Source organism: Sorex araneus, chromosome 9, assembly GCF_027595985.1.
Source record: "Sorex araneus isolate mSorAra2 chromosome 9, mSorAra2.pri, whole genome shotgun sequence".
Lineage (NCBI taxonomy): Eukaryota > Metazoa > Chordata > Mammalia > Eulipotyphla > Soricidae > Sorex > Sorex araneus.
In genome coordinates this window covers 56421566-56447117 of record NC_073310.1, presented here as the reverse complement: position 1 = coordinate 56447117, position 25552 = coordinate 56421566, and the positions used below count along the sequence as shown (strand labels likewise).

Sequence of the window (25552 nt, the reverse complement as noted above, 5' to 3'; positions counted from 1 at the left end):
CTTCTTCAGTAAGTGTTGAACTGCATCTAAGACCCAACTTTTTTAAAGGATGATGTTGCTACTTGTTTGGACGTGAGTCCTGTCAAGTCTTGCAAGCTCCTAGCGCTATTGTGCCAAATTTCTTGGAGAGGTGCCTAAGATGATCGTGCTCCCATAAAAGTGCCTCTGTTCTATTTTATGCTGAGATGCATACATGACCCTTACCTTCTTACGTTGATCGTGAGCTTGGTCCCTCAGAGAGCACCTGTGCAGAGCTAAATTGGAGAAAGTATAAGTAGCTGACCATCAAGGGGTCTGTTGTTTGCTCCATTCACAGATAGACAAAAGGCAAGAAATAAGAGCAAGGATGCTGGAATGGGCGGTGGAGCACTTGAACGGAAGCTCGTTCTGTGTTCCGGTCTTCATTGCTTCCCCACCTTACAGCACTGAGGAGGATGGCTTGGGTCCGGTGCTCAGCTCTTTGTTTGCAAGGAGGAGAGCTGAGACAGGCTGCAACAGTTGGGCTCTCTTGTTGGCATCCGTCCCAGTCGTTGGAAACGCTGAGGGGGGTTGTTAGAGAAGCAAGGTGAGATGAAAAAGAAGGATGTGTTTGGTCCCTGGGTACGCCTCTCAAAATGAAAGTGGGAAATTAATCGGGGTCCCGGCTTCTCCACTGACAGATGGAGCTCCAGGGAGAACGCGGGCTCTAACCAAGGTCTCACGTAGTCAGCAACAGGCCCCCCGCCCCATCAAACAGCCTCTCACACCCCAGTGTGGCTGATTCTCATAAACCTCTCCAACAAGACTAATTACAAGCAGACCAATAATGCATCCAATAATGCACTGATTTTTCTGGTGTGGCAGTAAGATTAGAGAAAATTATGCTCTTGATGCAGAGTGAAGATGAAGAAGTAATGGGGTGGACATTCTGCTTTGCATGTGGTCGCGGCATGGATGTGAAGAGAAGAAATGGAAGAAATCTGCCCTGTCAGTGTTTGTTTCTCCCCTAAATTCAATGCCATAATCTTTAGTACCTGTATTACAAACCATAGTGCTCAAAAGGGTGGAGAAAGAGAGGAGGCGGGGAGGGAGAGAAGAAATGTGCTATGGCTAGAGGCAGGCTAGTACCTGGGGCAGGGGGTGGTGGGAGGGAAACTGGGGCATAAGTGGTGGGAAATTTACACTAGTGAAGGGAAAGGTGTTGGAACATTGTATGACTGAAATCAAATCTGGAAAAACTTTGTAACTGTGTCTCACAGTAATTCAACTAAAAACATTGTAAAAATTTTTAAAAATTCAATGTTAGTACTTTTCCATCTGTCTGCCTTGTGCCATTATGTACTGGCGGGGGGGGGGGGTTGAGGGGAGAGCAGAGAGAGAGAATGAGAGAACAGGGGAGGATTAAGGCACTGGTCTTGCACATAGCTGCCCTGTTCAATATCTAGCACTGAATATGGTTCCCCAGGTCCCACCAGGAGTGATCTCTGAGCACAGAACCAGCAGCGAGTAAGCCCTGAGTACCACCGGAAGTGGTTCAAGCAACCTCTTTCTACCACAAAAATCTTTATATTCTCTGAGTTATATTCTCTTGGACTGTATTTGGAGTTCTCAGTCTTCAAATTCAGTCTTCTTGATTTATTTGAGCTTGCAGGTGGGAGAGTGTCTGCAGATTAAGTCACTGCCTATCTCTCTGGTCCCATTGCTGATTTTTCAGTAGATTCTCAGAGGGATTCTGTAACAGCAATGAGATTCTGCCTGCTCACCTCTCTCACCTACTGTTGGGTTTTGTTTGTTTGTTTGTTTGTTTGTTTTGCTTTTTGGCTCATGCTGGCAATGCACAGGGATTCCTCCTGGCTCTGCACTCAGGAATTACTCCTGGCGGTGCTTGGGGGACCATATGGGATGCTGGGTATCGAACCTGAGTCGGCCGCATGCAAGCCCTACCTGCTGTGCTACCACTCCAGCCCCTCACCTGCTGTTTTGAATTTATCATTGGTACATTGGTTAAGAAAATATGAGCTGGGGAATACAAGCAGGTAAATAATAGGTGTTCCCTTATTTCTTTAGTTATACAAAATTCACTTGTTCTCGAAAACTTGGCTCTACTTTTAGTGACCTTTTTTGTTAACAAGAGGAAGTTTTCCTGGCATGATTCCCTATATGAAGTGGAGAGGGCATAAGGATTAGTTCTTATGTCTTTTCTTCACCCTGCTCATCTCACCTCTGATATGCTGGGTTTTTTGAGGGTGGGTGGGGGTTGCCTCTTTCTAAGTCAAAGGCTGAGGGCCTGGTCTTGGTTTTATGCACACTATCTACGCTAGCACTCAAGAGATTGTCTCTCTCCCAGGCATCCCTAGGAGGCCAGGCAGATACAGACCCCACACCTGCAGGAGAAATTTCTCAGAGGACACCACTGACCCCTTTTCCTCCAGCCCTTAGAACGTTCTTTCCCAACTGCCTTGGGAATCTGCCCTGCCTCCTTTGTCCATGATGTCTTCACCAGAGCATCTGTGCATTTGAGAGAAAAGCTACACTCAACGGCCACTCTTCATTACGCTCATTGAGTTTTAATCACACTCTGCTTTTGGGGGAAGCAATCTTTTTATTTGGAGACATATTTTTTAATTATTTCTATTAACATCAGTATCTTATCTTTTTTTTTTTTTTGGTGGGGGGGACAGTTGAGGCAGGGACTAGCATTGATTCTGAAGATGTAATCCAGAACCTCACGGGTGCAAGACCTGTCCTTAGTCATGGGCCATGTCCTCAGCCCCTACCATTCTGTTCATAATGGCTCGAGCTGAGTGTTTAAGTGGATTATTAATTTAATGTGCAATTATTCCTGAGTTATCAGACATTAAAATCTTTCCATTCGTGGTGATCATCGAATAAGCCCTCTCTGAACCCTAGCTAGATGCTATCTTCAGCTGTAGGGAAACCAATTAAAAGGACTGTGAGCATCCCTGGGAAGGCCTTGTTGGGAGAAAAGTTTCCATTTCAGCCAGTTCTGGGTAATATCGGAGAGAAAATTCCATTGCAAGGACTTTGAACACCTGGGAAAGTAAAAGAACCTTACTTTAGTTTTAATGTATTCATCTTTTCCATCAAGCCCTTTTGCTGCTGGTGCACCTGTGCCAATACTGTTAGAGCTGTAAGTTTTAAAGGTTCCTGTGGGCCATCTGTCATTTTACTCATCGCCTCTGCTAAGATCATTAGCAGATAGCATCCATTTCACCCAGGATCTATAAAATTATGTCTTGGGGGAGAAAAGATAGAATCACAAAAATTCTACTGGTTTCCTCTACTGCATCACTCCCTACAAATGCAAAAGATTGCCATTTTTTTTTGAAAATTTTGATGGCAGATTAGTTTGGTCTAGCTCACAAAATGCAAGGATTTGCAGTAGCTTGGAGTGAGAAAAGTTGACAAAAGTTCTTCACAAAGCAGGTGTTGTTATCGAATTCATTTTTTCCACTCCGTACTAGCATTTCCCAAATCTAAAGGTGTGAAGGGCATGGTTAGCAAAACCAAATAGATGCCAACAGCACTGTGTTATTAAATGTCATGCTTCTTGATTTGTCAGTCATGTTTTATCTCCCATGAAAATAAATTTTTCTCCTCTGATGCTCTGGCATCTTGCCCTGGGCTGACATGACATTCCTGGGTGTGAAGACATCTAAATGACTTTTGGTCTCTTTCACAATTATTTGAATGAATAATAGTGACCCTTGAGTAAAACTCTTACCTGTTCGAGGGTATGGTTGAAGTAGAACAGTGTTGTTTTGATGAGAGCTTGAGAGATGCAGAATAATAGCTCCTGGCTTTAAGTTGAGCAAGGCGGTAAATTGAGGTTCACCTTACCCAAACCTTGTGTGCACTGCTTTGAGTTTTCATTCACTGCTTTATTTTCAAAAGACACTATGGAAGATTTATTTTTGATTTCTTTTCTGGAAGATAAGATGAAAAGCATAAGCTCATCACATTTATTTTAGATGGATGCATGCTAGTTGTAGTCTTCTAAATTTGTATTGCTTATTCTTTGGTGAGAAATAGCCTGGGGGTGTCAGCATTTTAGAGAAACATTCTGTGGTAGTGGTGGTCGTGATGGTCGGGAGTGCTTGTTCATAAGACCAGGTCAGATGTCAAATACCAATTTTTCCATAATATGGTTCAACAGGTCAGCCTCACTTCGGTGCCTATATCAATCTTGGCAGTTCACCTGAAAGACGTGGCTAAAATAATTTTATTCTTAAGCATGGTTACACATGTCAGTTTTTTTTCAATTTAAGAAATACTGGTTTTAATATGGACAGTCCTTCAAAAACTAGAAATTGAGCTTCCATATGACCCTGCAATACCACTTCTAAAAATATATCCTGAGGCTGCAAAAAAGCACAGTAGAAATGACATCTGTACCTATATATATTCATTGTAGCACTGTTCACAATAACCAAAATCTAGAAACAACCCAAGTGCCCGAGAACAGACGATTTGTTAAAGAAACTTTGGTACATCTACACAATGGAATACTATGCAGCTGTTAGGAAAATTGAAGTCATGAAATTTGCTTATAGGTGGATAGACATGGAGAGTATCATGCTATGTGAAATGAGTCAGAAAGAGAGGGACAGATATAGAAGGACTGCACTCATTTGTGGAGTATAAAATAACAATACAAGACCAACACCCAAGGACAGTAGATAGAAGGATCAAGAACATTAATTCATAATTGGAACTCTGCCTCACGAGCAGGTGGGGAGAGGACAGCTGGAATAGGGAAGGGATCACTAAGAAAATGATGGTTGGAGGAATCGGTCGGGATGGGAGATGTGTGCTGAAAGTAGAGAAAGGACCAAACATGATAACCTTTCAGTATCTGCATTGCAAATCATAATTCCCAAAAGTAGAGAGAGAGTATGGGGAATGTTGTCTGCAATGGAGGCAAGGGGAGGATGGGAAAGGGGGGGTATACTAGGGATATTGGTGGTGGGGAATGTGCACTGGTGGAGGGATGGGTGTTTGATCATTGTGTGATTGTAACCCAAACATGAAAGCTTGTAACTATCTCACGGTGATTCAATGAAATAAAATAAAATAAAGAAATACTGTTTTTTCACACATACTGGTTCTGAGTAGACACCTCTTGAACCAGGATCTACTTGTGCTGCTCTGTGTTTGCTACTGGAGTCGAGTTTGCATCCTTTCTGTGTGTTTTGGTATTTTTCTTTATTATATAAAGTTTCCTTTCTGTGTAAATGCTAATGACTTGCCTTTTGATTCCTTCCTATGTTTGTTGTATGTATGTGTCTGTGCCTCATGAGTGCACTTGGTATCAGGCATTTGATTAGTGAGCAAATAGACATAGAACTTACTCAATTCACAGCTATCAGAGCGCAGAACCAGGATTTAAACTCTAAGTCTGGAGTGCAATCCAATGAGGCTGCATTTCCTGTAAACTCCCCAGATTATAGGACTTGATGTTTTCTGTCAGAAAGTAAAATCATGGTCCTCTCATTCTGGGGGCTAAACATTCATTCATCTCTGCATGGAACTTGTGACTTGATTGGCCCCCAGACTGGGCCAGAAACAGAAACAGTTCTACCAGCAGACATGCTGGTGTGTTGTTCTTTATTTATTAGAAATAAATTAGCAAGTATATGTTGTACTTTGGTCATTGGGAGTAAAGAAAATCAGGATGGCCAGAGGCTGGGCAGATGCACTAAGCCAGTATTGTTTTTGGGGGTTTGCCTAATAAGCAGACAGCAAGGGAAATTGTGGTCAAGAAATGCCTCTTTTCTTTTTTCCTTATTTTTTGGTCACACCCAGCAATGCTCAGGGGTTACTCCTAGCTCTGCACTCAGGAATTACTCCTGGTGATGCTCGGGGGACCCTTTGGGATGCTGGGGATGGAACCTGGGTTGCCCGCCTGCAAGGCCCTACCCACTGTGCTATTGCTCTGGCCCCCAGAAATGCCTCTTTTCTTAGTGTTGATGCCACTTGACTCATTTAACAGATAACTTGAGAAACCAAAAGTGCCATCTGTTTAAGAATTAGCTAAGGAGTGGGCCAGAGAGATAATTACAGTGGATAGGGTGTTTGCCTTGCATGCTGCTAACATGGTTCAATCCCTGGTAACCTATCTGGTTCCCTGAATGCCGCTCGGAGTGATTCCTGAGTGCAGAGCCAGGAATACCCATGAGCATAGCTGGGTGTGGCCCAATGGGAACAAAAAACAAGAATTAGCTAGGACTCAAATGTGTTAGCCTCTGCAATTTCAGAGGGCATGCAAGGCCATGATCAGATGGAAAGTTTGCCATTTCAGAAAATTTTAGGGAAAAAATTCAATGAAAGGAATTCTTTCAAGTAAAATTAATGCAAACCTTTCCGTTAAAAAAAGTGGGGGAGGGACTGGAGCAATAGCACAGCAGGTAAGGCATTTGCCTTGCACGTGACTGACCCAGGTTCAATTCCCAGCATCTCATATGGTCCCCTGAGCACCACCAGGGGTAATTCCTGAGCGCAGAGCCAGGAGTAACCCCTGTGCATCGCCGGGTGTGACCCAAAAAGAAGAAAAAAAAGTGGGGGAAAGGCTTTCTAAACATCTGACCAAATCCTAAGGCCAGATATCAGGAATACCACATCAAGTCATGGAGGAACAGTAGGTCCTTTTAGAAAAGTGGAAGAATCAGCTTGGATAGGTGACTATTTGAAATGAACTATTACAAGTGCAGACATCAGATCAGCACTGAATAATGGAAAATGGTACAATTTCATTGGCACTGCAAAGGCCTCCAAAATCAGCAGAATTACCAAAGTTCGTACTAATAAAGTTAAGCTGTGAAAGAGACTTTAAAAGAGTATTTAAAAGGAAACTAAGACAGGAAATGAAAAATATGAGAATCTCGAGGAGCACAGACTATAATTAGTATTTCCTCCTCAGGAATCTAGGAAAGGGGCTTCTAGCTAAGGTAGGCAAGGTAGGAGGGAACACAACCCATGAACAAAGAGCTGCTTGAAGAGCTGAGACTCGCAAGAATGCTACTACAAAGCCAGAGGATGGCAGAGGGCCAAGAGACAGCATAAAGCAAGAAGAGCAGAGTTGAGTGGGGCAGCTCCAGCTGGAAATGAGAAGCCACTTTCCAAACACATCAAGGGAAACATTCTTTAAATATATCTGAAGCAACAGGATAGGGAAATGTCCTTCCTCTGTTAGGCAGAGAGGGAGTTGGTTTTAAATGATGGCAGTAGGTCAAGTTGTCTACCCACCTCCCCTGACAGAAGAAGAACTCCTTTGTTAAAAGAATCTGGTAGTATTGACTGGGGGGAGGAGGAGGAAGCAAAATGACTCAAAGAACTGACCTGACTGAGGGCTTTTATCAGACCATGTCCGTGAAGAGCTGTCAGCTGTAAACGCCAACAGATACTGAAATGATTGTTTGGAGTGAGTGCCTCCGGAACCCCAGTTGGGGTGTGTGTGTGTGTGTGTGTGTGTGTGTGTGTGTGTGTGTGTGTGAGAGAGAGAGAGAGAGAGAGAGAGAGACAGAGACAGAGAGAGACAGAGACAGAGAGAGACAGACAGAGACAGAGACAGAGACAGAGAACAGAGAGACAGAGAGAGAGGATGGAATTGTGAAAGGAGCAATGTACCATTTCTAGTTGAGAAAGGATGGTATTGAAAGGTCCAGTCTTTAAGCATGAATGATCTAGAGGGAAATGAAAGGGTTGAGGGAAGAAATAGTAGATCTCATCACGGAGTGGGCCAGAAAACGTCAGGTTGAAAAGTGGCCAGGTATACCAGTATGGTTTGGGAGAGAGCAGACTCCGTGTGGCCATGTGGCTCTTTGTGGCTCCACGTGTGATCACCACGCATGGCGTGAGACTGTGGAAGAAGTCATGAGTTTCAGGAAAGCTGTCGTTATTCATCCATTCCCTGGTCACACTTATGAGACCTCAAAAAACTGATTGAGTATTTTAGTCTACAATCTTCAAGTGGTGACCTCACTGGAGAGCATCAAGGCATAATTAGGAATCCATGTTCTTGATGGAGTTTGTACAAAATGATCACGATTAGTACTTTTCCAACCCTTATTCAAAAATACTGCCTCCCGCTTCGCTGATGACATCATTCTAATAACACCAAACATTAGCCAAGCGGCACAAATGCTGGCCAACTTCGACCATGAGTGTGGAAAGGTCGGACTTCAGCTGAATCTCACGAAGACAATGTTCATGAGAAACGAACTAGTTCCTGATGTTCCATTTGCTCTCAACATAATGAACATCTCCGAATGCAGCAGTTATGTATATCTAGGTCGAGAACTCAACATGACGAACGACCTGGCCCCTGAGCTGTGCAGAAAGAAGAGAGTAGAGTGGAACACCTTCAAGAGCATGGAAGAAGTGGTTAAGAGGACAAAGTACCTCCAGCTCTGGGCACATCTTTTCGACTCCACCATTCTTCTTGCACTAACATACGCCTCAGAGACCTGGGCCCTACGAGAACAGGATAAGGATGCTATTCGGGTATCCCAGGGAGGAATTGGAAGAACTATGCTTGGAGTATCACATTTCACTCAAGTGAGAGAAGGAATCCAGAGTTCCGACCTCCGTCGATGATCGAGGATCGGGGACTTTACCTCGTTTGCCAAGATGTCGAAAATCAGATGGGCCTGACACATAATGCGATTTGGAGATGACCGCTGGACTAGAGCTGTTACCCACTGGGTTCTACGGGATGTCAAGAGAACGCCTGGCTGTCCACCTACGCGTTGGTCAGACTTCTTCACCAAGACCCTGAATGAATGGTTTAAGGCTCTTTATGTTCCTGGAGCGAGCAGATGCCATTGCGCTACACTAGCACACAACAGGGATGAATGGAGATGTTTTTGGTGCCCACTCAAGCAAATTGATGAGCAATGGGATGACAAGTGAAGTGACACAAGTGATTCAAAATTCTCTGTAGCCAGCAAGAGGTGCATGAATTACAGAAAATGATCAAGTTGTTGGTGGGGGTGGAGAGGAAGAAGAATTTATTTATTTATTTATTTATTTATGTGTGTGTGTGTGTGTGTGTGTGTGTGTGTATTTCACTGCTGCCGATCCTTTCACCAGTGTCTACTTCTCTCCATCAATACTGCCCCCACCACCATTTGCCGACCCCCCCCCCTTACCAGTCTCCTACAAGAGGCTCTTCTCTGTTTTTTTAACATCTGTTCTGCACTGTGGTTTTTGGTACTGTTGCTGATAGGTTTCCTGCCTAAGCACCACCTACTCCTTCCAGTTGAATGTTTCCCTCCACCATAGATGTTGCCCCTTCCTATCCTATCTCCCAGCCCCTTCAAGAAGCACGTTTGCTACTAGTTCTCATGAACTTTGTTTCCATTGTCTTTGGGTATTTGTTATTCTACCATTATGTTTCTTTTTATCTCAAATATGAGAGAGATCATTCTTTGTCAGAGGAAGAATATAAATCAGAATAATGGTGGCCATTTGGAAGCATGGTTGAAAAGAGTAATAAAGGGTAATGTCGAAAGTAGAGCATGAGGAAGTACTTAACATTTTATTTGTTTATTTTGGGGCTACACCCAGTGGTGCTCAGGGCTTACTGTGGGCATTGCACTCAGGAATCACTTCTGATTGGCTCAGGGGGCCATAGGAGTTGCCAGAGATTGAACCCAGGTTGGCCATGTGCAAGGCAAACATACCCAAGTACCCACTATACTATCTTTCTGGCCTCAAGAGTACTTAAATTTTTATAAAGGATCGTGATGATCATATTTTACATGGTTATAAGATAGACATTTTGAGTTTATCTGATAGTACCATTTTCTTTTCCTAGAAGCACTGTTGAGCTGATTTCAGTCCTACCAGTTAATTCTTTGTGGCTCAAATGTCTTTGTAAGTAGAGTTAAGAGAAGGCCTGTGAGTGTGAGGCTCAGAATCAACAGTTTGAATTGCAAGGTCAAGTAACAAAATACATTGAACTAAGTATAGGTCTTAATCTCAGGATTGCAAAGATCTAATTTTAGCTCTATATAAAAAGGAATTTTGAAGATGTTGAAAAGGGCCATAAAGATGATTAACAGGTTGAGAAAACTAAGGATTCTGGGCAAAACAAAACTCAGATTCACTGTGGAAAATGTTGAGAGATAAATTGTCCGTGCTAAGTATGTGTTGGACTCCTACAAACATGTTCATGACATCTGTTGTGTATTTTATCAGATGACATACTAAGAGGGCAAAGACTTGAGCAAAGGATCAGAATATATTTAGAAGATTGTGTGACCATTATTAAGCATTGAGTTAAAGTAGTCTAGACCAGGTGCCTCCTTCCTTGGAGATCTCTAAAATCAGAAGTTAGATTTACATTTGTAAAGTGTTTGGTTTGAACTTAAAGGACAAACAAGGAAAATTTCTGATCTCTTTCAATTGTTTGTTGACATTCAAAGGACTTGGTCTTTTGTGAGGCAGTTTTCCCTGGGGTTTGCCTTTCCTTATAACTATTCCATTCTCTTTTACTTACCATGTAATTCCTTTGTGGCTCTGTTTATACATTTTTGTTGTATTTGTTTCTTGTTGCAAATACAAGTTGTCTTGGTGCCTCTCAGCTCTGTAAATGGACCAGGTTTATCTTGTGCATCATTGTCACTGGTTCTATCACAGCACCTCCACACTGGCACACAGTTGTAACGTGTACATTGCATGATAATGACATATGGAACTAAAGGTGATTTTGATATGTTAGCATGATTGCAGTATGCTGAAATTTTGTTAAAATATATTTTTCTATCTTGAGTTTTGTTTGCTGGAATTGTATTTTACTTGAATCAAAGAACTTCCCGTCTTGTCACATCCCAACACCTTGCTTGTCCTGGTGTGCTAGAGTTCTCGGAGAGAATACACTGATCTAGATTCACTGGCAGAGGCAACCAGTGCCCCCGTTAGTGCCCAGGTCAGAAACATGCCCTTCGTAGCTCCTAGGTAGAGTAAGTCAAGCATCTAGTGTCAGGGTGTTGGGCCTACAGCGGTGTATTATAAATCAAACAATAAAACTTAAATAAAAATAAGAACTTCCCCTCTTACCATCTTATAAAATGCAAAAAGAATTTCACATGAAAACCTGCACATTGATGTTCAGAGCATCGTTCTTCACTATTACTCAGAACTTGTAATAACCCACATATTCATCAACTAACAAATGGATAAACTGTGGTATAAATGGACTGGAGCGATAGTACAGTGGGTAGGGTGTTAGCCTTGCACGCAGCTGACCTGGGTTCGATTCCTCCGTCCCTCTAGAAGAACCCAGCAAGCTACTGAGAGTATCCCACCCACACGGCAGAGCCTGGCAAGCTACCAGGCTTATACAATATGCCAAAAACAGTAACAAGTCTCACAATGGAGACGTTACTGGTGCCCGCTCGAGCAAATTGATGAACAACGGGAAGACAGTGCTACAGTGCTATATCTGTGAATGAAATATGACTGGGCAATAAAAAGGAATGAAGTATTGATATGGGCTCTAACATGAAAATTGCTGAAACACCTGCTAAGCAAAAAGAAGCCAGTTAGAGAGAACGATTGATTATAGGACTCCATCTATAAAAAGTGTCCAAAATAGGGAAATTTATAGAGAGAAAGCTAAAGAGTAGACTTCTGGTTGAGGAAGCCAAAGGATGTGGGAATTGATTATAATGGGTATGATTTCATTGTGGGATGAGCAAGGTGATCTAAAATCAACTGCCACAATGGTTGTACAGCCCTGTGAGCAGCTAAAAGTTGTGAAATTGTACACTTCAAACAGGTGTGCCCTAGGGAAATATGACACCATGGTAATGATCCTCTAAACCAAAGAAATCTCATGAATAAAGAGCATTTTTTCCTACTAGCAGTTTTGTCTTTACCTAAGCAACTCAACATGCAGCTATTTGTTCTCCTGCAGCCTCACTTTCTGGCACTTGCCCTTTTTTTCCTGCCAGTTTTACCAGTATCAGTCACAGAGAGACATTTTCTCTCTAAATTTGGAGTAAGACTCTCAGTCTCCTTCCAGCCTCACTCCATTGGCCTTGGGGTCCAATTGTGGCCAGACGTTAGTATTCTGTATCCCGGGATGGGTCATTTTCTAGATTCCTCTGTCAAGGCTTTTTCAGGTTATCTTCCCAGCTAATTCTAAGTGTGGGACATTCAGAGCCTTTGTTGGCATCTTTCAGAATATTTAATATCTCACTTTGGGGCACTGCACATTAAATCACCTTCTTAGCCCTTGACCTTCTGTGCCCCTGGGGCTTAAGCAAAGGGTACCATCACCCCTCCCTTCTCGGGGACTGGCAGATACGCTTCCTGTTCTTTGCCTTGTGAATGTGCTGGAAAGAGCCTCATGAAATTATTCATGAAGCTGGACTGAATTTAATCCTTCCCAGAGAGGCAGCTGTCAAGGTTTTAAGATGTGGAGCATATTTTACCATTGTGGCCTTGAAGACCAAGACATTTTTCTGTGTCTACCAGGAAATTTGTTTGAAATGGGTTCATAGCATATAAGTCTATATATTTTTTTAAATCCTGATTCTAGAAATAATATGCGTTTTTTTAAAAGGATTATTGGCACTTTCGATTTATTTGCTCTAGTCTTTTCTAATTCCTAGCTCACAGATATCTCTATTACGAGTGACTTCCTTTTAACAGAATTATGCTGAACTTCACATAGGGAAAGGGGTATTGGAAGATGTAAATGAACATTTCTGGATTAAATTCCATTACACAGTGGAGAGAAACTTTAAAATGAAGTGTCTCACATTTATGCCTAAGCCACCTTCCTTTTTGATGTTTGAGTTCCTTAGCTGTTAAATTGAAGTTGTTAGTTTGCTTCCATGGTAATATGAGAACTAAATAAAATATTTCATGTTCAAGAACCTAATAAAGTATCTGGTTTGGAGAGTAGCTTCTTAACTAATCATTTCCAGCCCTCCCCTGCAAAACCATCTTCTTTACCAAATCTCAGTTTTCTTGTGTCTTTTACTTCCTTGGTGTCTATTAGCACAGGAAATATATTTCTCTGGAGTTATAATGTTCCAGTCATTAAATAATTTTTCTCTTTTTGGGGGAATTTTCACCCTCCCTTTTGTTGTTGCTTTTGGACCATACCTGAGTGTGCTCAGGGCTTACTTCTGGCTCTGAGCTCAGGGATCACTCCTGGCAAGGCTTTGGGGGACTGTATAAGATGCCAGGAGTTGAACCAGGGTCCACTGCGTGTAAGGCAAATGCTCTACACACTGTACTATTTCTCCAGCACCTTGGATAGTACAAAAATGATCACCCCATTTTTGGTCATTCAAACAAACCATTCATAGCTCATTAGTTACTGCTATATTAGTTATCATTTCTACTTTCAGTAGAAATAAAATTAGCTTTGTCAGTTAAAGGAAAGCCTATGTCTTCCTTTGTAAAGAATTTGCTTTCCTCGTGTGCTGGCATGCTTAGGGCCTGGTTCCATCACATGGATCTATTGAGTTCGTAGGTTGAGTTAGTAGTTTGCTAATCATCTCAAAGATTCATTTCTGTCTGTATCTCTGTCATCCCGTTGCTTATCGATTTGCTCAAGCGGGCACCAGTAATGTCTCCATTGTGAGACTTGTTGCTACTGTTTTTAGCATACCAAATATGCCACGGGTAGCTTGCCAGGCTCTGCTGTGAGGGCGAGATACTCTCAGTAGCTTGCCAGGCTTTCCGAGAGGGGTGAAAGAATCGATCCTGGGTCGGCCGCATGCAAGGCAAATGCCCTACCCGCTGTACTATCTCTCCAGCCCCAGATCCATAGTAGTCAGAAAAGTCAGCACCACTGTGCATAATGACTATCATGGGGCAGGAAGCAGACCAGGTGCTTTATGCGTTTTCATGTTTTATCACCCCAACCATGTTCTATCTCCAAGGGGCGTTATCATCAGTACTTTATGGAAGAAAATGAAAGGTCGGTGGAAGCTGACTAATGCACCAAAAATCACATGCTAAGGAAAGTTTGGGACCAGTGTGATATTCTGACCTGTCTGAGACTTGCTATAGTTCACAACTTTGTTTCCTTTAAGGGTTGTGATAAAGGGAATGTCCCCGAGCCCCCAGAACCAATATCAGAGTCTTGATCACAAGCACGTTCTGTCCTTGCTCCTGACTCCGTCTTCTCCCCCACTGCCCCTCCATGGCTCAGAAAACCACTTCCTTGTGCAGAGTGTTCGTAAATATAGCCAACCCCGAGGATTCCAAGTGTCAGGATGTCAGGAAAGAAAGCCTACAGCGGCAGAGCAGGTCAGCATGGAAGAAAGGGGGGCGTCGCAATGGTTCTTGGTTTCCAGAAGCTTGGGAGTGGGTTGGAAGGAGGGCGCCCTGCTTTGCCCCCCTGTGCTGAAAGAGAACGTGTTTGGCATGACCACAGTTGTGATACTGTTGGGTGGGGAGATCCTAGCCCTGATCTTTCCTCTCCCGTCCCTCTGTCCATCCCAACACAAACCAGATAAGACTGTTTGATCCAAGCAGATAGATGATTAGAAGTTGACTCTGGCTGCCACAGAAAGCATGTGAGCAGCTCCTTCCCAGAGTGGACCATCTCACATGTCCTGCAATCTCTTTACTTCTGAGCCCACCACCTTACAGAATAATCAGAGTTTTCGTGAAACATTGTTCTCAGGTCAGCACAAACACCTCAGCATTTGGTCAGCTTGCTAGAGAGTAGAAATATCGTGAGTGTGTAAGAGTGAGATTACGTGCACACACATCTATATATGTGGAGATAATCCTAAACAGGGTGGATATTTTTCTCTGATTGCCTGTTTTCTTTGTTTTGTTTTTTGTTTTTCTTTCCCTGTAGATACTCGCTTGGCTGCAAGGCTGTGTGGATTAGAGCTGTTAGTTAGCCTCCTGCCACTCTTGTCAGAATAAAAAAAAGCAAGGAAGTGGGGCAGTGTAGAGCCAGTCCAGGGGTTATGATGCTGACATTACACATGACTGACGATGTGGGTTTGATTCCTCACATATACTCACCTATATAGTCTTTCAAGTCGACCAGTACTAATCCCTAAGTGGAGAACCAGGAGTAAGCCCTGAGCACTGCTAGATGTGACCCCAAACACTGGCCCACTCCCCACTCAAAAAAAAAAAAAAAACGAAGAAAAAGAAATGCTTTCTTCCTGGACTAAAGTGGGACTCGATCCCCTTCCTATTAAGTTCTTTGAAGTATTCTACAGGTGTGTGTGTGTGTGTGTGTGTGTGTGTGTGTAAGGAGTGTCATTTTATGTCTTCTGTGTGTTGGAAGTTAGTCATGTCAAGCTAATCTGGGCTTCATTTCTAAAAATAGAGACCTTGAAGTTCATATAAATTAGATGTTAATTACTATTCTGGGTTGCATTCCCCTTTTGCTTTCCTTCTCAGTGAACACTTGATGTTTATGCTATTAACTTCCCTTTTATAATGACTCCTTACAATGATGTTGTTTGAAAAGGAGTGCTGATGAACAGATCTTGGACTAATGAAAATTTAAGCATCTACAAGATCATTCTTGCAGGTAATCATGCTCCGCAGCCAAGCCCTCACACCTTTCTGGGCAGTGAGACTGTGTTTCAGAAGCCTTGTCTTCCGTGGACATCAGAGTGGCTGGGAAGCTCTGTGGGCAGGGCCATGCAAAGCCACAGCCACAGAGAGCAACTGCCCCAAACATCTGGATGATCTTTGTAAATTCAGATGTGGAGACAAAGACAGCTGGTTAAGACTAAACAGTTTAATCAGAGCGACACCCGCCTACCACACGTCTTCGGCCAATTTAGAAGAGGACTATGACCACAGAGAAGATGGCAGCTGACTGCAGAAAGAAGATTTTTATTGTCAGTTCAACATTTTTCATAGTGTCATCTATGGTCATGGTCAAATCTTCAGATCCTACGTGAAGCCTTAGATGCACTCACAGCATTTGAAGCATCAGTTCTTTCTCAGAATAACCATTTTAGTAGTTTCCTATTGGATCTGTTCCAAAACTGCTTGATGCATTCTCCAGTAGATCTGCACCTGGCTTCTTTCTACATTTCCGTAAATTATCATGACGTACAATTGTTCTCGACCTTGCTCTTCACCAGAGGATATATCAGCAAAGTATCCCACATCAGCTCAGACAAGATCATGTCATTTTTAATGACTCTTATTTGCCACAGTGTGGATTGTACTTTCTGGAACCAAATCTCCTATGCAAATTGAAAACTCTGCTCTCTTTTTACCAGCTTCCTCAATCTGGAACACCTGCATGTCAGTCTCTGTCGCTGTCTTTAGGACATCAGAGCTGCATAGAACATTTTGTTTTTCTCCCTTGCTAGTTTATTCTACAGAATATTCTATTAGCGGGTAGGGCATTTGCCTTGCACACGGCCGACCCAGGTTTGATTCCTCCACCCCTCTCAAGAGCCTGGCAAGCTACCGAGAATATCTCGCCCGCACGGCAGAGCCTGGCAAGCTATCCATGGCATATTCGATATGCCAAGAAACAGTAACAACAAGTCTCACAATGGAAACGTTACTGGTACCTGCTCGAGTAAATCAATGAACAATGAGATGACAGTGCTGTAGTGCTACAGTGCTATATCAATTCTATAGAATTGATTTTTCAAAATATTTACAAAATATTTCCAAATATTTATGAAATATTTATAAATGTTGTTGGTTGTACCAATTTAGCTACACCTCCAATATTGAAGAATATTTTGGGTGTTGGTTCCTGATACCCCAATGAAGAGAGAGATGATGCTTGTTATTTTTAAATGCATTGTGTTAACAAGTATTTTCCATTTAATTTTGTGTATACATTTGCAGCTTGTGTTTTTGCCCATTTTTAATGAGATGATTAGTCAGTTTTTGTATTGTTTATGTGACTATGCCATAAAAGAAGGAATTAACTGTCCATCATACTTGTTGCAGATATTTTTCCAGTCTTTCATTGTATTAGTAGAGAACTTTTTCCATCAAGAAATTAAATTTTGGGGAGAGGGTGTTGGGCCATATCTGGCAGTGTTTGGTGCTTAATCCTGTCTCTGCTCAAGGGTCACTCCTGGCAGCCCTCCAGGGATCCTGTGTGGTACCAAGGATTCCAACTTGGATCAGCCACACGCAGGCAAGCTCCTTACCTCCTGTACAATCTCTCCAGCGCCCAAGAAATCCAATATTTGTATGTAATAAAATTGAAAAATATTTCCTGTTTAATTTCTGTCTTTGGAGTCACACTTTTAGAAGGGGCTTCTCACTTCAGTATTGTCTGAGCACCAAATATTAAAAATTACTTGTATGATTTGCATGGTGGAGGCCCAAGATCAATTTCCAGTAAAACATGGTGCCCAGGTCCCTCTGGGAATGACTCCTGAGCACAGAAAGAACCAGAAAGAACCCCAAGAACTTCCAGGTGCACCCCCCCTTTCAAAACTCAAAATAGACAAAATGAAAAAAGTATTTGCGTGTCATTCTGATGCTTCTGGAATTTAGCTTCCTTGGGTGGTCACCTCTGCTCTGTCTGACGTTTCTTATAAAGGAGGCCGTTTGATAGGGATCCTGCTGCTGTTTGTTGCCCAAGTGGCTCGTTCATGGTACCGTTCCTAAGACCAAATACTTCCTCTCTTCCTTACTGCGTTCAAGTGCTATCCCATGAGACCCAACTTCTTGCTGGTATGTGATCTCCATGTTGAGTCCCTTGAATCATTTATTTCTGAACCCAGGTTCCATTGAATTGCTTTTTCTTCTCCAACCTCACTGGCCATTGTTCTGCTCTGTTTATGGGCACAGTACTTGGAGGCTGCCTCATGAAGGCACCTCTGTTTTCAATTTCTGCTGGCTTCAGAATGAATGCTCGCCTCACCTTGTGGCATCTAAAAAGAATTTGGGCCAGAAGTCTGGCTCAGTCGGCTAAGTGTATACTTTGCATGTGGGGAGCCCGGGTTGGATCCCTGGCACCACGTGATCCCCTGCCTCCAGCACCACCCGAAGCGACTCCCCATCACAGAGCCAGGAGTCATGCATCACTTGGGGCGCCCAACTCCTCCCTATCCCCTGACCCCCAGTCACTTCAAAGAATTAACTTCTATCATTTTGCCGTTTTACTCAGCTTAAAGAGACTGAATGTCAGCCAAGTTTAAAAAAGAAAGCAGGAAAAAAAAGGTTTATAATGTTGTATGAGAGAGAGTTGGTAAGTCTTCTCTGGAAATCTCGCTTTTCCATAAATAAGACATTAATATATCTGTTTATGCAGGTATTTGTAGGCGACCAGCCAGAAAAGTATTTATATTTCTTGTGCTGCGTCATTTCATATGTGGCATTTCCAGTAGAGTTATGGGTTGCCCTTATCTGATTGATTTCCTATAAAGGATTTCGCTTTGCCAGTGGTCAGGACCTACTCACTCTAAGGTAAATCGTACACAGCAGGAAGTTGAGGTTTGGGTTTAGATTCCAAGAGTCAGTTCTGATCTTACTATTGGGGAATGTGGAAATCAAAAACCCTCCTTTACTTAATCACACGCGTAGTAAAGAACTCTCCCCACCCCAGTCTTGTGTTAATTATTTTCTAAAAGAGGCTGAACTGTTAATAATAGGAACATAACTTCATTTTACACAGATCTGTGTTTCAACAGAGCCAGAGAATGGCCTTCACTCTCAAATCTCCTTATTTGTCCATGTTCTAGTTCAAAGGAGAGACCTTGCTATTTATGTGGTGAGAAAACAAATGAGATTTTTCCCCCCTATCTGCCTTCCATATGTTTAATGGTGGGATTGTGTCTAGGAGCCTATTTTGAGCTAAAACAGACGGTGCATCCAGTGAGTGGCTGCAATTAAGAATCATTCTTATCTCTGAAGCAACTTCTGCGGACTGTCTCGGAGAATCCTGTACCCGCTGTCCAGGTGGCGAGGCGGCTTAGGCAGGCTAGGGGAAAGACTGTTTTTCTTTTCAATGAAACACACAGAGTGCTAATGATTCCCACAGCCCAGACAGAAGCACTGGGGCGGGGTTAATGAAAAGGTGTATCTCCTACTGTCTTGTCTCTAAGTCTGAAAAAAAAAATCTTTCTGCACTCGAACTTGATGGGGACTACCATTGTGATTTATTTCTTCACCCACAAGCAGCATTGACTATGAATATTCATGTCTTTCATCTATTCTGAGAAGGGCTATGAAAGCCACAGTTCGGCTTAAGTGTGTGGAGCACAGAGCAGCCCCCGTTAGTGGGAAGAAAATGATATTTGGCCACACATAACACTCTTCTACAATTTAAAAAAAAAATGGTAACACAAGCCAAGAACTTCTCCCTTTGCTGACTTATCCAAAGGGCATCTGTATGTAGTCCGGACTTTGAGCTAGTGTGCAGTTCAGCATTTCCAGGAATCAAGAGATTGGATACTACGAAAGAAACCGTTTGGAAAATGAGATGTGGTTGAGATGTTGTTGAATCTTGATTGAGTCCAGAGCTTTCACTCTGGAGAGAGCTGTTAGGATAAGACTTAACTCTGACTCAATAAACAAGGGAGACTTGCCCTGCATCACAAAATGAGATGCTAATAATTGTTTTGCCATTTGAGACCTCCTTATATATATTTAGCTATTATTACGTTTGGCTGTTATAAAATGCATTTAACATTTAAAAAATTCCCGTATTAGCCATTAGTGAGTACATAGTTCAGTGGTCTTAAGTCTGTACACATTGTCATACAACCGATCTCAAGACATTTTTCATGTTTCAAAGCTGAAATGCTGGACAAGAGAAATAGTACAATGTGTAAGGAGTCTTCCTAGTACCTGGCAAACCCAGGTTTGATTCCCCGATACCACATATAATCCCCTGAGCACTGTCAGGAATGATCCTTGAGTGCAATCAGGAATAAACCTGAGCACTGCCCACCCCCCAAGAAAGCTGAAATTCTATCTTCATTACACAACCATTTCTCCTCTTAGCTCCACCACCCTGGCAATTATTATTCCATTTCTCTCTGTGTGAGGGTTCTAAGCACGTCACAGAGAGAAGTTTTGCATTTCTGTAACTGATTTTACTTCTTACAATGTCTTCAAGGTCCATCATGTTGTACAAGGGTGAGAATCCTTTCCCTTTTAGGGCCGAATAATATCCCAGCATGTGTAGAGACTACATTTTGTTTGTTCATTTATCCCTCAGTGATCACTTTTGTTCATTCTTAGCAAAATATATGCAAACTACCCTAATCCTTATGAATATGTCACAACAAAATACTTTTAAAATCTGGAGTTTCTTCCTACCTAGACTTTTACGATTTTCAAAAACTGAGTTGGAGTAGTGAGTGGTTTTTTGTTTGTTTTTTTGCACAGGGTACCCAGTGGTGCTCATGGCTGACTCCTGGCTCTGTGTTTAAGGATCACCCCTGGCAGTGGAACATATTTAGTGCCAGAGATCAAACCCCAATCTGCTACTTGCAAGACAAGTGCCTTACCTATATCCTATCTCTCTGACTCCTGATTTGTGAGGTTTAAAGACACATGAGTCATCCAAGTGATTACTTCAGGAATAAATTACGGGAGTGAATGACTTGGTCTTGAGATCTCAGATCTTCTTGAATGGATGGGCTTTGCCCAGCGTTTCGAAGGGTATGTTTTTTTCATGGGCTTTTTCGGACCTCTCAGCTTGAGATGTGGTTTCATTTCCTCAGAAGCTTAGTACGTGATCTTTCTTCCCAGACTCACTCAACAGTTCCACTAAGCAAACACTCAAGAGTCCAGAAAAGGAACTAAACGGAGCCATTTGAATGATTTCACATCCCCTTGCTCTGGAGTACTTTCCTTCGCAAGGCTTTCTTTGCATTTCTCAGAGGAAGAAAGATATGGAAATTTGCTCCATTTATTTTTTACATACGTGCCAGTTTTGACCACTCTTGGCATGGGGCAGTAGCAGGGAGATTAATGATTGGGCTTATGCCATGGAAAAAAATGTAAAGCGTTACCTCATTCTTTTTGTTTTTTAAAACATTTTGTTTTCATAGCTGGGAATTACTCTATTGGCATGGGAGAAAGAGGAATGAAAAATATCTAGTAGGACAGAAGGAGAAATAATGATTTAAAATGCACATACACACACCAAATTCTATGTCATTTGAAGGGAAGAAATGCTTTGAATTTTAGGTAATTAAGACTATCCTATGCATATACCACTTACATATCATTAATTGCCTTTGGTAATGTGTGATAACACTAAGGGTTACTGACCCAGTGAATTTAGGGTATGGTTATTCTTATCCTAAAAAGATTACTGATCAATTTAATTCTAAAATAGTAGAGACTCTAGTTCATTTCCATTATCACATATTAGACTCAGCTTATTTTATATCTGTAGATTACATAACTTTTTAATTTTTTAATTTTTATAAAGTTGTACACAATAATTTAGTACATTCAATAGTTCAACACCAAATCCACTACCATTACATCTTCCTACCACCATATTTTGAATGTTTCCACCTCGACCCCCAATCCCTGCCCTTAAAGCAGGGCCTAATTAATTTATTTTTTATTGCTTGTTATGAACAATCTGCTAAAATAATCCAGAAAGTTTCCTTAGAGGAAAGTGTGTGAAGATTATTGTATTTCACCCTGGAGCCATCAAGCTTGGTACATTTGTGGTGTAGAGTGTGAAATGCCACAGCCGTACCCATGGTAACATTTTAATTGAGGATAAGCTACAAATGAAACATGTAATTTGGATATTAGGAAATCAATTTATCAATTAGGAAATGATAAACAAATTTCTGTTAGAATTTATCTGCAACTTTCCAGGAACATAACTGCTGGGTAACCGGATCTCAGCAAAGTGCTGCAGTGTGTTAGGACTTGCCGGTTTTTATGGTTAGTGGATGTGTTGCCTATAGAATAGTCTATGTGCAATCTTGTAGCCAGTGGACTCATTTATATGCCTTCAGTATACAGTCACAGCAGCTATAGGTTTTCTTTTATTTGTACCTAATTATGTAAGGAATCATTTGTTTGTTTGTTTTATTTTTTTTAATATTTTTAATTTTTTGATCACACCCGGCGATGCACAGGGGTCACTCCTGGCTCATGCACTCAGGAATTACTGCTGGCAGTGCTCGGGGGACCATATGGGATGCTGGGAATCGAACCCGGGTCGGCCGAGTACGGGGCAAATGTCCTACTGCTGTGCTATTGCTCCAGCCCCAGGAATCATTTTTTAAATCTTTGTGTTTTTCTTTTTTATCAAGGTTATGTAAAACAAAGGAAAAAATTTTTTAATGGAAAATTTGTAAAGTCTTAGGGAAAAAGGAGAAATACTGTCTACAGATCAGGAAACTTACCTCCTGCACATTCCATAGGATCTTGTAGATAATGGTAACCAGGAGACTCTTAAGTTAGCACAACTCAAATCATTTTCATGCCCATTTCCTGAGTTCAATGAAAAGCGGTGACTCTGGAAGAGAAATGGGGTGCCCTGGCCCAAAGGGGATGGGGCCCTGGGCAAGTGACCACTATCACAGTGGAGGCCCAAGAAGTGAAAAGGGATTGGGAGCAAATGATTATAGAGGCAGTTTCTTTGCTTACTCTTGGATGTCGGTTGACTTCGATATTTTTGTGAACAACTTGTGATCTTGATTACTTGATGAAATAATGACTTCCGTGATCATCAGTGTAAAATGGAAAATGCAGAACATAGCCCCCTCCCCCATACAGACAATGTGGGACCCTTCACATCTGGACTTAGTCCAGCAGGATTTGGGGAGAGAGGAAGGAGAATGTGCCTCTCTCTCTCTTCCCAGTTGCTTTCCCCTTTTATCCAAAGGATGTCTGAGGTACAGTGAGGCCAGTCAGTTGTCAGATGTCAGATGATGGAACATTGAGAACATTCCGATTCCAAGCCCCTGCCTCGTCCCAAACCCACCAGCCAGTTTCTATCAGATCCCAGATCCCAGAGCTGCCTGGAATCAGCCGAGATCGGGTTACGGTGTCTGCTTTGGAGGTGGGATTGCAAAGGGTGTAATGTGCCTGCCAATATCTGAGAGCCATATAGAAAGATGAGTCATTTGCTGGATGCTTGGACCTTCTTTAGATGATGAGCACTTCATAAAGCCCAAAAAGGAATTTTTTCTTTAAAAAAAAAATTGAATATTTCTCCCAAGCAGAGATTGCTGGCAAGTTCTGTACAATGATGGTCATCAGAAAAGAAAGTTTAAGCGGTAACGAAAAGCTTGTGTACTTGGAATGCTGTTGACCCCTCGAGCTGAAGAGCAGGCCACGGTGTGTGTGTGTGGGGGGGGGGGCAGGATGTTGAAAGGAGTTTGAGGGGGAGCTGGATCCTGAGTGCCCAGGCTGGTGGCAGATGCAGGCAGAGCCTTCCCTTCATCCTGGGCCAGCTGGTAGAAATTGCTTTTGTGTCTCATTCCTCACCTCTCTTGTATTTTATTTTTGGGAGGGAAGTGCACACCTGGCAGTGCTCAGTGCTCACTCCTGCCGCGGTGCTCAGGATTCACTCCTCTCAGGCTTGGGGAACCCTATGGGTGTTGGGGATCAAACCCAGGTCAAGCTGTGTGCAAGACGAGTGCCCTGTTCTCTAGGCTATTGCTCTGAACCCTTGTAATTTTTTTTTTTAAGAAAAGGAAAAATAGGTCTGAGGTAATTCGTTGCCTTTGGAGTCAGGGTCTAGAAGCTTCAGACATTAAAGGTGATTTTATACACTGGCGGGTACTTCCTGCTTGCAACAATGTGACCTGGCTCCCAAGGGATCTTGACGATGATTTGTGGACAGTGTCCTCCGCATCATTTCATCTCAGTCACGACCACAGATGGGTGTCTGTGACATTCCTGGGTCAGGAGGCAACCTGATGGCACTCGGGCATCCACCTCTCCCACTGCTGTGAGTGAAGCTCACGTCTTCCCAGACAGTATTCCAGCCCCCTCTTGCCAGCTTCTCCTTTCAAGGGGCTTTGTTTTGCTTCTCTCCTCTCATTATCACTTCAGACTTCCCATACCCAGAAACCCCAATCATTCTAATTATCTTAATATAGACTCCTTTGCTGTAAAGAATTCTAGAAGAATCCTTTTAAAAGAGGTTATTTCCTTTGTTGGACATCTTGGCAGGCATAGGCTCTTTGATCCATTAGTACTTGACCTTGAAATAGGATGTGTCTTGCTGCCGAGTCTTGGTTTTATTCATGCTGACATGAGGCTAAGTGATGGAACCCAGAGAACGTTTTTTGAGACACACACTCCCCTCTGCGTACATTGGGTCTGCCTGACAGTAGAGGCGTCATTTGGATGGTGGATCATACCCAGGGGACCTTCTTTTCATCCATTCCTATTTCTAAGTTGAATGGGCGTCCAAGTAAATAGATACTTGGAATCTGACTTCACATTTTCTCTCTGGCTTCCTTGTTTTCTTCTCTAAGAGTTTTCCTTTCCTCCCCTGCTCTTCATTCTATTGCAGTCTTTTCTTGAACTCAGCCCTACCCTTCATACCACAAAACAGGTCACAGTCATCCATCCATAGCTTCATTTGGCCAGAGGTGGTTCTAGTTGCCTCACCCCAACTGATAGCAGATAGACACGCCCAGAGTGTCAACTGCAGCCTGATCCTGTTCCCCCTGTGGAATTGGGAGGAGAGGGGAGCTGGGAGATCAGGGCGGTTAACACTTTATGTCTAGGCAAAAGTCATGGAAGATAATGAAATAAGTGGTCATCGCGTCTATGTCCCAGCTATTTCCTCTCCGGGCCCCTTTCCTGCCTTTTACCTAAATCTTCCTTCAAAGAAAGTTATATTCTGGGGCTGGAGCGATAGCACAGCGGGTAGGGCGTTTGCCTTGCACGCGGCCGACCTTGGTTCGATTCCCAGCATCCCATATGGTCCCCTGAGCTCCACCAGGAGTTAATTCCTGAGTGCAGAGCCAGGAGTGACCCCTATGCATCGCCGGGTGTGACCCAAAAGACAAAAAAAGAAAATAAGAATAAGAAAGTTGTATTCCACTTACTGATGCTGTCTGTCACTGTCAGTGTCATCACGTTGCTCATCGATTTGCTCAAGCGGGCACCAGTACTGTCTCCATTGTGAGACTTGTTGTTACTGTTTTTGGCATATAGAAAGGCCACAAGTAGCTTGCCAGGCTCTGATGTGTGGGCAAGATACTCTTGGTAGCTTGCCAGGCTCTCCAAGAGGGGCAGAGGAATAGAACCCAGGTCGGCCGCATGCAAGGCAAATGCCTTACCCACTGCGTAGTCACTCCAGCCCACATTATATCCTTATTAATGACAATTTCAATGAAGGTGCACATAATCTGATCTTCCATTTGGCCACTATTGAAGTACTAATCTCCCATAATACTTAGTATTGGATTAGTATTTCATGATAGAAATGCAAGTCTTTCTGCACCTAGGAATATGTATCCATATATAGTCACTTATTTAGTTTCCATTCTTTTTCACAAAGGTGATGCTATGTGTCAGTATATGTTAAGACTGCCGTGTATTTGGTGTCTGTAATGCGCTATTACTAACAGGGTGTCTCACCAAGGAATTGTAGATTGGTAGGTCCAGCTGTAGATGG

At 42.6% G+C, this 25552-nt stretch overlaps 1 protein-coding gene and 1 non-coding gene across 9 annotated transcripts in view; both read left to right on the top strand.

Annotated features, from left to right (window-relative positions):
- The window catches only part of KIAA1217 (KIAA1217 ortholog), a 735067-nt gene that overhangs the window by 541470 nt on the left and 168045 nt on the right, over positions 1–25552 (top strand). The window lies entirely within an intron of this gene.
- On the top strand, positions 10817–10943 carry LOC129399010 (small nucleolar RNA SNORA3/SNORA45 family). Its single transcript, XR_008626859.1, has one exon. It is a non-coding gene; the product is annotated as a small nucleolar RNA SNORA3/SNORA45 family (small nucleolar RNA).